The sequence below is a fragment of the Mauremys mutica genome, unplaced genomic scaffold (genome assembly GCF_020497125.1).
Source record: "Mauremys mutica isolate MM-2020 ecotype Southern unplaced genomic scaffold, ASM2049712v1 Super-Scaffold_100098, whole genome shotgun sequence".
In the NCBI taxonomy this organism is placed as follows: domain Eukaryota; kingdom Metazoa; phylum Chordata; order Testudines; family Geoemydidae; genus Mauremys; species Mauremys mutica.
In genome coordinates, this window is record NW_025423265.1 from 92,904 (window position 1) to 102,223 (window position 9,320).

The 9,320-nt window shown below is 46.1% G+C and overlaps 1 long non-coding RNA gene across 1 annotated transcript; it reads left to right on the plus strand.

Annotated features, from left to right (window-relative positions):
- Positions 1–6,736: 6,736 nt before the first annotated feature.
- On the plus strand, positions 6,737–9,319 carry LOC123358869. The gene is made up of 4 exons (XR_006575781.1): positions 6,737–6,847; positions 8,023–8,169; positions 8,434–8,585; positions 9,268–9,319. It is a non-coding gene; the product is annotated as an uncharacterized LOC123358869 (long non-coding RNA).
- The last annotated feature ends 1 nt before the right edge of the window (position 9,320 follows it).

The following is a 9,320-nucleotide window of genomic DNA, read 5'->3' on the forward strand; positions in this document are numbered from 1 at the left end:
TCAGCAGGGATTCCTATGTTGTTTGCCATGAACAATTTCTGCAAACCAATTAGCCCTGAATGGGCAAAGGTCTTTGCAATGAGGTATTTGCACGAGCTGACCAGCCTGGAAAGGTCAGCAGTAACTCCTAACTTTTTTTCAGTTAATAATATCTAGCAACTGACCCCTCTGAATGGTCAGCTGGGACTTCTAACTTCTTTGCTATGAAGCAGCTGAGTGAAGTGATATTTTATTGGGCCAATGTCTGTTGGTGAAAAAGACAAGCTTTTGAGCCTATCAGTCCTCATCCTCAAAGGAAACCTTTCAAAAGACAAGCCTGGGAGCTTAAATTCATAACTCTGCTAGACAGGAAACATCATGGTCTGAACAGAGGCACTATTTATGGCTTATTACCAGGCCTGAAGAATAGATCTGTGTGGCTTGAAAGCCTGGCTCTCTCACCAACAGAAGTTGGTCCAATAAAAGATATTACCTCACCCATCTTCACTCCTTTTTGTTTTTGGAAGCTAACCCTGGCAGAAGAAACTTTACACTATTTGGGACTGACTATCAAGGGAGCATTAGAGGAGTGGAAACTGCCTTTAACAAAGACTGTAGCGTGTTAAGTTAGGTCTTAGACCTTAAAAAGAGCATTTTTACTTTGTTTGCAACCCTTTCTACCTTTATTCCTTTTACTTGGTCTAACTTAACCCAGTGGTTCTCAACCAGGGGTGCGTGTACCCCTGGGGGTACCCAGAGGTCTTCTAGGGAGCACTCAACTCTTCCAGATCAGTGTTTCTCAACCTGTGGGTGCAGGACAGGTTTAGGTCAGTTGCAAGTGCAGGGCCAGTGTTAGGGGGTAGCAAGCAGGGCAATTTCCCCAGGGCCCCATGAAGCTAAGTTACATGCTTCAGCACTGGATGGCGGGGCTTGGGTTTCAGCCCCTCTACCAGGGACTCCGGCTTCAGACAAGGCTCACAGGGGAAAAACAAGGATCACACTGAAATGTAAGTACAATATGCATTTTCCAATCGATTTATTTTATAATTATGTGGTAAAAATGAGAAAGGAAGCAATTTTCCAGTAATAGTGTGTTGAGATATTCTGTGTCTGATCTGGACTTCTGAAAGGGGTACAACAGTCTGGAAAGGTTGAGAACCACTGACTTAACCTATTTTCTTTTTAATAAACTTGTTTTATTTTTACTATAAACCAACCCAGTGTTGTCTTTGAAGGGAAGGGTGTGTTTACCCCAGAAAGTTAATAAGCTGTAAGGTTCTGACTCTTTAAAAGAACAATAAATTTAATATTTTCTGTGAATGTGCTGTGGTAGGTACTGTGCATTGCAAAGAAACATCTCGGAGGTGCTCGGGGGGCTGGAGTTTACTGATTGTTGCCTGCTAGGCAAGGTCTGGGCTGGGAGAGCCTTGAGGTGTGTATTGGTGAGGAGGACAGACTGGTGTGGCAGGAAGCTGATGCACAGTCTAATCCCCAGCAAGAGATAACACAGTGGTTCCCATTTCTGGGCATTTCATTCTACTATATCAGTGGACTTCAGTGTAGAACTGCCATGTTCCCAGGACAATCAGTAATCCTGGCTGTAGTCAGCCTCCTAACAAAGATGACACACTTCCTCCTGTTCCTGTACTGTACTGTTCCTTCTGTGTGGGAGATGGCTCAACTCTTCCTGCAAAATGTCTTCCATTACCCCAGGTTACTGATGGGCATTGAATTGGACTAGATACCACAGGTCATCTCTCTATTCTGGTGGGAATTTCTCAGACACCTTGGCATCAAGTCCCTCACCTCGTCCGTCTATCACCTGCAAACTAATGGGCAAACAGAGAGAGGCAATCAAATCTTGGAGCAGTATTTTCAGTGCTTTCTGTGTTGCCACCAGGATGACTGGTTCCCCGTGATGTTCTGCACTGAAGTCACGTATACCAATGCGGTCCATGTGTAGGGTAAGTATAACATTCAAGAATTAAAGTTAGATCTGCAGCAAAGAAAGGCCCTGACTAGCAAGTAGAAGGAAGGCCTTGAGAATAATGAGTTGTAAGGCCAAAAGAAATGAAGTAGGGAGGATGTTCGGTTCAAAGAATAACTAATGAAATTAGGGAAAGTTTCTAAAAAGAAGGCCTCTGACCGATAGGTGTGACCTGCACATAATTTTCAATAAGACACAAAGAATCTCTCTGAAAAGGGTCAACATGGATCTTCCCACCCCATATACCAGTGTTATCTCCCTTGTGAACTTAGGTGCAACTAAAACACAGTTGGTCAGCAGGAAGGAGTGGAAGAGATAAGGAGGAAAGGCCTTGGGGAGAAAGAAGGTTGTAAATCTTATCTGGATTAAGACTGGAAATAAGGGTGAACTGTCTCAGATTGGTTTTTAGCTGAAGCCAGTAATTGGCAATGACATCACTTGTTTGTTAAAGGGTATAAAAAGTGAACTCTTACAGGGTTCATTGCTAATCCTGCCTGACCAAACTGGAGCCAACATCCCAACAACACGCCCTGGGTTTGGCCTGCTTGTAAGTATCTTGATCAGATGCTTATAAATGTTTTATTAGTGTTTGGATGTAGTAAATTGTTTATTATTTAGGCTTTTTAGGCATGTTTAGAGCAATTTTATAAGGCTTTGGATTTAATAAAGGAATTTCTTGTTCAATTAGTGTTTAGTGATTTTCCCCCCAGATTAATATTAATAATTTCAAATATTATTAATAATTCCAACCCCACATACCTATTCTTTGAAAACTCTGGCTTTCATCCCTCCTTCCACCCAGACTTACCCATAAATTCACTAGTACTGGCCCCCACAGATTTAGCCTCCCACCTACACCAGGTGCACCGGAAATATTTGCAGTCCACCAAACAAGCCTATAAACGTTATGCAGACCAAGACTGACCCAAATCTGACCCTAGAGGGAAAAGCACAGCTCTTGGCCCAGAACCTTAAAATGAGCCGCCCATCTGCCACACTAGACTACCAATACCTGGGCCCCTTCAAGATTATAGAATGGGTAAACCCTGCGGCCTTCGGGTGAAAGATGTTCAAGTCCTTTTACTTTTAAAGCCCTATACCAAGAACCCAAAGCCAAACTTCTCCCATCTGCCACTGCCACCCACAACAGTCCGTGGACAGGAGGAGCACTGGGTCCAAATCCTCAGCTCTCCGGGAGTTAGGGGAAGGCTGCAGCACCTGTGGACTGGGAAGGCCATGGGCCGGATGAGCAGTCTTGGGACCTGGTAGAGAACGTCCGTGCCCCAGACCCATTGCGATAATTCCATCGGACGTACCCCCAAGAAACCAGGCCCCAAAACTCCTAGGAGGCACCCTCAGTGGTGGGGGGATACTGTCAGGAATCGGCCTGCTGAAGACCCAGTCCCCAGGCAACCTAACAAGTTCAGCTAGCCTGATTGACGGCACCTGATTGGTGAGAAGAGTCAGCAGACCAGTTCTTAAGCCCAGCAGCAGCAGCAGTTAGGTGGCTGCTCAAACCATCTGTCCATCGCAGCAATAGCTCCTGCACGTCCTTGTTCCAGCCCTGCTCCTGCCTCGTACTCTGCCTTGCCTCCTCTCCCTCCAGGTAACCTGGGGCTGACCCTTGACTCCGATTCCTGACTCTGGCTCTGACCTTCAGCTCTAGTATCTGGCCTCTGCTGCAGTTGAGAGCCTTAGCTCTGATTCCTGACTCTAACCACTGGTCCTGACTCCAGCACCAACCACTAGGCATGACTGCCCACATCCCAGTCTCTGACACTGAAATATGTCCCTTTGTAATTTTTTTATCACTTTTATATTTGATTTCCCTCCCAATAACGTTTTTCATGAGGTACCCAGGAATATTGCTTGTAACCCACGTGGTGTTCTTGCTGAGAGAGTCCGTGTTCACAGACAGCTGAGGCAGGGTTCCTGCAGTGCCCAAAAAACTCCTCCAGAATATAAACCATCCTTGAGTTTTCACTCACAAAATCCAAGTAGATGAGTGGATTTTTCATATCTATTCTAGCCAATTGGTTCATTTGATCATTGTGTCATCTATTGTTATGGTCATTGTAATCAATGGGTGCTAAATAGATGTAAGATGGATAGATGTAAATTAGGAGTATAAGATTGACGAGTATTTAGGAGTGATGAGTGTGAATAGGTATATAAGTAAAGTGTGGCTGCAATGCAAGACCTGCAGGCTGAGGCCTGTAAGATTTCAGCTGAGGAACTCTAGCCCTCAGGATAAGGACACTTGACGTAAGGGGGTGACCTAAGAATAACCCTATGCCAGTAAAGTCACAAAGAATGTGCCGATAGGTGATGTTCTGGAAAATAGACCGCAATGTACTGTTCTAGACTGAAAGACACCTGACTGTAACATCATAAATTCTGCTTTCACCACAGATTACCCTGGGAACAGATTGATGTTAATAAAATGCTAGTGAGAATAAGGGGAGCTAAGAGAAAAAACTATGAAAAATGGGTCACCCCAACATTGATAGGGTGTGGAAGCACAGATAAGGAAAAGGAGGGTTGGAACCCTCATGCATATGCATAAGGTGTTAGGTGCAGTCAGAACTATAAGATAAAAGAGATTCCCTGATTGGGCAACAGTAGGACGACCTCTGTGGAAGATCTCATTGGGAAGACCCCAGCAGGAACCATCCCTATGTCAATTACCACCCGTAAAAAGATCCACCAGACTCTACAGGTTTCAGAGCAGCAGCCGTGTTAGTCTGTATCCGCAAAAAGAACAGGAGTACTTGTGACACCTTAGAGACTCTACAATGTCTTTGGGTATGTGACTATGAATATGGAATTGGCTGTTGCTTGGGCTCTGGGAATGGGAGTGTAACTTATGACTAAGGTCAAGATTTTGTCACAATTATTTTTAGTAATAGTCATGGACGGGTCGTGGGCAATAAACACTAATTCACAGAAGCCCAAGCCCACTAGCAGGTCTGGGGTGGATGACAGCCCGAGCCCCGCTCCTGGTGTGGTGGTGGTGGGACTGACAGCCCCAGGGCACCCGGCTGAAGCTGAAGAAGTCATGGAGGTCTCTTAAAGTCATGGAATCCATGACCTCCATGATGAAATCGTACCCTTTACATATGACAAAACGACCAAGATTTTTATTTGTAACTCTGTCACTATATTCATTCTTCGTGTGCTCCTAAGAATCTTCCAATCTAAGAATCACAAAGGGTAACTTTCACCCTACTGATCTGGAAATTGTAGCACCATAGAAGGCGAGCTCACTCCTTAGGGTCAGGGACACTAGTTTAACACAGAACCTCTATGTAGTGGGTGACATTTGCATTGGAAGTCAGTGAATTCAAAAGCTTATTAAAAAACTGTACCTATAATATGTCCTTTGGGTGGATAGTGCTGACGGGACAGAGTTAAGGAGCGTTTTAGCACCTTAAACTATGAAGTTCTTCACTTTCAAATGTTGTTTTTATAGATCAGAACTCTATTAATATTTTGAAGTCATGACTATTTGTGTCAAATCTTTGCTATCTTAAAGAATTTTCTTGCGGCTTGTCTACACGGGATGTTACTGTACAGAAAGCTCGGGTGTGAATCTACAGTGCACTGGCCTAACATGCAGTAACACCCCCGGTGGCCAGTGCACTAAGTACACTCAGCACTGCAGCTGAGAGGGAGCCTAACTAGAAATAGCCGTGTGGATGTTGTAGCTCTAACGGAGGCTCGGGCTACTCACCTGAGCTCAGACCCAGGTGGGCTTGAGAGCCTGAGATGCCACCTAAGCCGCAGCTCTCTCAATGCTATTTTTAGCTCAGTAGCTCCAGCCCTGCAAGTCTGTGTACCCAGGCTAGGAGGGTCAGTCTCAGCTGGAGCATAGACATACCCTAAATATTTTGACGCCCTGGGATGTGGTGCATTAACAGGCTGTGTAGAAAAGCCCTTAGTTTCCTTATGCAGGCCTTGTGCGAGTCAAATGCTTTCTGTCTGTGTTGGTGACACTGGCTTCTTTCCAGGGCTGGAGCACAGAAGTTATCGTTCTGGCCGCTTATGCCAGTGGATGTTGTGATAGACGCAAAAGGCCCTGCTCTGCCACCGACGATTATAAGAGAGGGTTTTGCGATGTTTCATTGACAGGGCTCAGAACTGGAACATGTTGTAAAGGAAGCCGCACCAAAGCTGATGGTTTGGGGTTTTGCTACAGATCTGTAACACACTAAGGTTCACCACGCTCAGGGTGACATTTTGCACCAGCTGGTGCCTGGCCATCTGTTCCAGTGCACAGCCCACTCTGGAGGACACTCTTGTGCTTAGTGTCTGAGCTAAACATTAGGGTGAATTGCAAAAGAGATTTCTATCTCTCAAGTGATGTCTTGAGTACAGGTCTCTGAAGCAAGGTGGGAGGATTCAGAGCATTTCCAGCAAGCAGGGCCATCCAACTGGGTACTAAACCAGACTCGAGAGATTTAGGCAGGACATTACAAGCTTGAATACCAGCCAGGACTGATTTTTAAGGACCTCCATGAAAGTCTAAATGGACAGGCAGCCCTTGCACTTCCTAAGTGTGGAGGGGAAAGAAACCAAACCTTTCACAAGTGGAGTCCTCTTTTCAGCTGCCCTCTCTTCCCAGTCATAAACCTCCCTTGCATCCCTCTCACCTGCCTGCCCTCCTCCTAGGCAGACATGCAATCCCAGTCTCATGAATCACAACACAGTATGCAAAACAGACTGTGACTCATCTCCCAGTCTGACCAATTGGGAAACAGAACGCAGATCCAGTGGAAACAGCAACATCTTCACCCCTTGGCCGTTGTAACCCAGGTGTCCCCATGGTTGCAGATTGTAAAGGCTGCAAAACCACACAGGCAATAGCAGGAGGAGGAGCAGGTAGGTGAGACCACACAGAATGCGGGTGAGAGAATGTGGTATGATTGTACATAAGGGACTGGGGTTAGGAATGAGGAAAGAGTATTTCCCAGGATGATCTCGATTGATGAGCCCATTTTGCAAAGAAGAATCTTTGGTGTCACTTAAGATCCCAGGTCAGTGAGTAACAAGAGCTATTTCTTCCCTTGAAGGGAACACCTATGTCTTCTCCCCAAAGTCTAGTGTTTTGTAACTGAGGCACCAGCCTACCCATCTTCCAAAACTGGACCAGAATGGGGGAAACAGTTTCCTGTTCATATGGTCACCTGCAGAACCCATTCTTCCTTTAGGATCACATTTTCAAAAGTGATCAGACAGCACTTCCCATTGAGAACAATGGGATCTGCCGGGAATTAAGCACTTCTGAAAATCTTGCTACTTTGCTTGGGTGCCTAAATGGGAGATACGATCTTCTGGCAATCTGATCCCTGTTGCGGATGCTCAGCACTTCTGAAAACCTGTCGCTTAGATCCTCATTTCTGAATGAATGACTGTCTGTTGATATCTTTGAGAAGGGCCTTTTGATAGCAAGTTATTGAGCAATCCCGTCAGAGCAATCGTCAATGGAGGAGATTTGACTCACTCTCAGTAGTGAACAGTCATGCGAGTCCAAAATGTTTAGTTAAGATAGATTTACTCACAAGTGCAGCACAAACTCACATCCCCCAAGAATTATATGACATGGAGGCAGGCTCTTAATAAACTAGGCTACAGATCCAGGGGTAATTAACTGTAACCATCCCTAAGCACTGCATCCTCCCTACTCACCAAGAGGGAAGGGGCTAGGTATGTTTTGCAGGCAGCAGTAATAAGGGATGAAAATGGGGAAATCTCAGGAATTCACATGCATTCTTTCCCTCTTCCCCCCCTCCCCTTAAGAAATTCAGAGTCCCAGTTCTGACTCCATTCCTGAACTTCTCTGTTAAGCCTAGTTGTGTATGGCAGAGATGTCTGATCAGTGTGGCATTTTACCTGCTATCCACACTGCGAAACCAAGGGGTGAGGGGGGTGACCTAAATAGACAACTCCTGTCAGTTACACTGTCTTGGCTTTTGTGGTTATGTCACACCTGTAATGTCACACCGGGGGATTTCTGTGAATGTTTTCTTCTGCCCGTCACACCACGGACTATTCAGGGAGCAGAATGTGAGAGCCAATCACTTGGAAACCCAGAGACTTTCCCGGCTGTAGCTCTGAGGCAATGGTTCCTAGTGGCTACCACGCTGCCGCACCTAGAGGAAGACCCAAGAGCATCAGAGAGACTGGATCATTTGCTTATTAAGGTAAAAGAGCAGCAGACATCACTTAGCTGCAGGAGAAGTGGGGGACAATGGAGGGGGACTACCTCAGGACATAAGGGTGTTTCCCACTCAGCTACCCCAGGCAGGTGGCTGGAAAATAGTGACCTAAAGGATGCTCTTGACTGACTGGGAGATATTGGGGGTAGTCACGAGATATCTCTGCTGAGCTAGCACTGCAGAGAAAGGACGTTAAAGGAGCTGCATCTCTCTGATGATCAGTGTGAGCTTAATTTCCTGTTCCTCTAGCTGGGCCCACCTGTGATAAACCCTGAGGTCCAGCTGCACTTATCAGAGGTTCCAGGCACATCTCAGAACCGAACTGATAAATTCCCAAATGGTTATGGAGGAGGATGACACAGAAGAGGCACCTAAACCACTGGGACACTATATTCGAGAGGGTAGGTGTGATACTCTTCACATTTGGGTCACATCCCACAGAATGGCTCCCTTCTGGATCGACCATGGATCGACCATGGAAGATGAATGATCTTGTGCACAGACATCACCAAAGAACAATGCTGAGCTGCAAACTACTTGCAAGTGTTGTTCCTTCCTTTTATCGTTTTTGGCTAAATTTGGTGCAGGTGAGAGACACTGATGTGGTAGCCCTGGAAACTGAAGTCTCCTATTTATCCTCAGAATGACACAGCTTCAGGAGGCAGGGCAAAGTTCCCGCCCGCTGGCTGAACTGTGTTGTCCTGGTCCGGACTTGCAAGAACCCTGTATAGGAGCAAGAAGGGAGTTCAGTCCCCATGGCATGTTCGGTCCTGAGCCTCTTGGCTGAGACTACCAACAGGGGGAGCCAGCTGGGAAAGTGGACCCCCTTCATTATGTGAAATAGGTGCTAGTCTGAGACACCCCCCTCCCCTAGCTCATTTCACATAGGCCACCAAAGAGCCATCGAATGGGAACAGCTTTTGCTCGCCTGGGGAAGTCACTGCATCATTAGTACAACTGACCTGAGATTTGATGCCATTTAAAAATTCCTTTAGACCAAGTTATTTCTTCTCTTGCCGGCTGATGTTTCTGTTGCAATGTCTGTTCTGACACACCCTTGGCTTTGTCTTCCCCTTCCTGCAGGTTTGAAGCAGCTGTACCAGGAGCAGCGACTGTGTGATGCCACCATAGTGGCT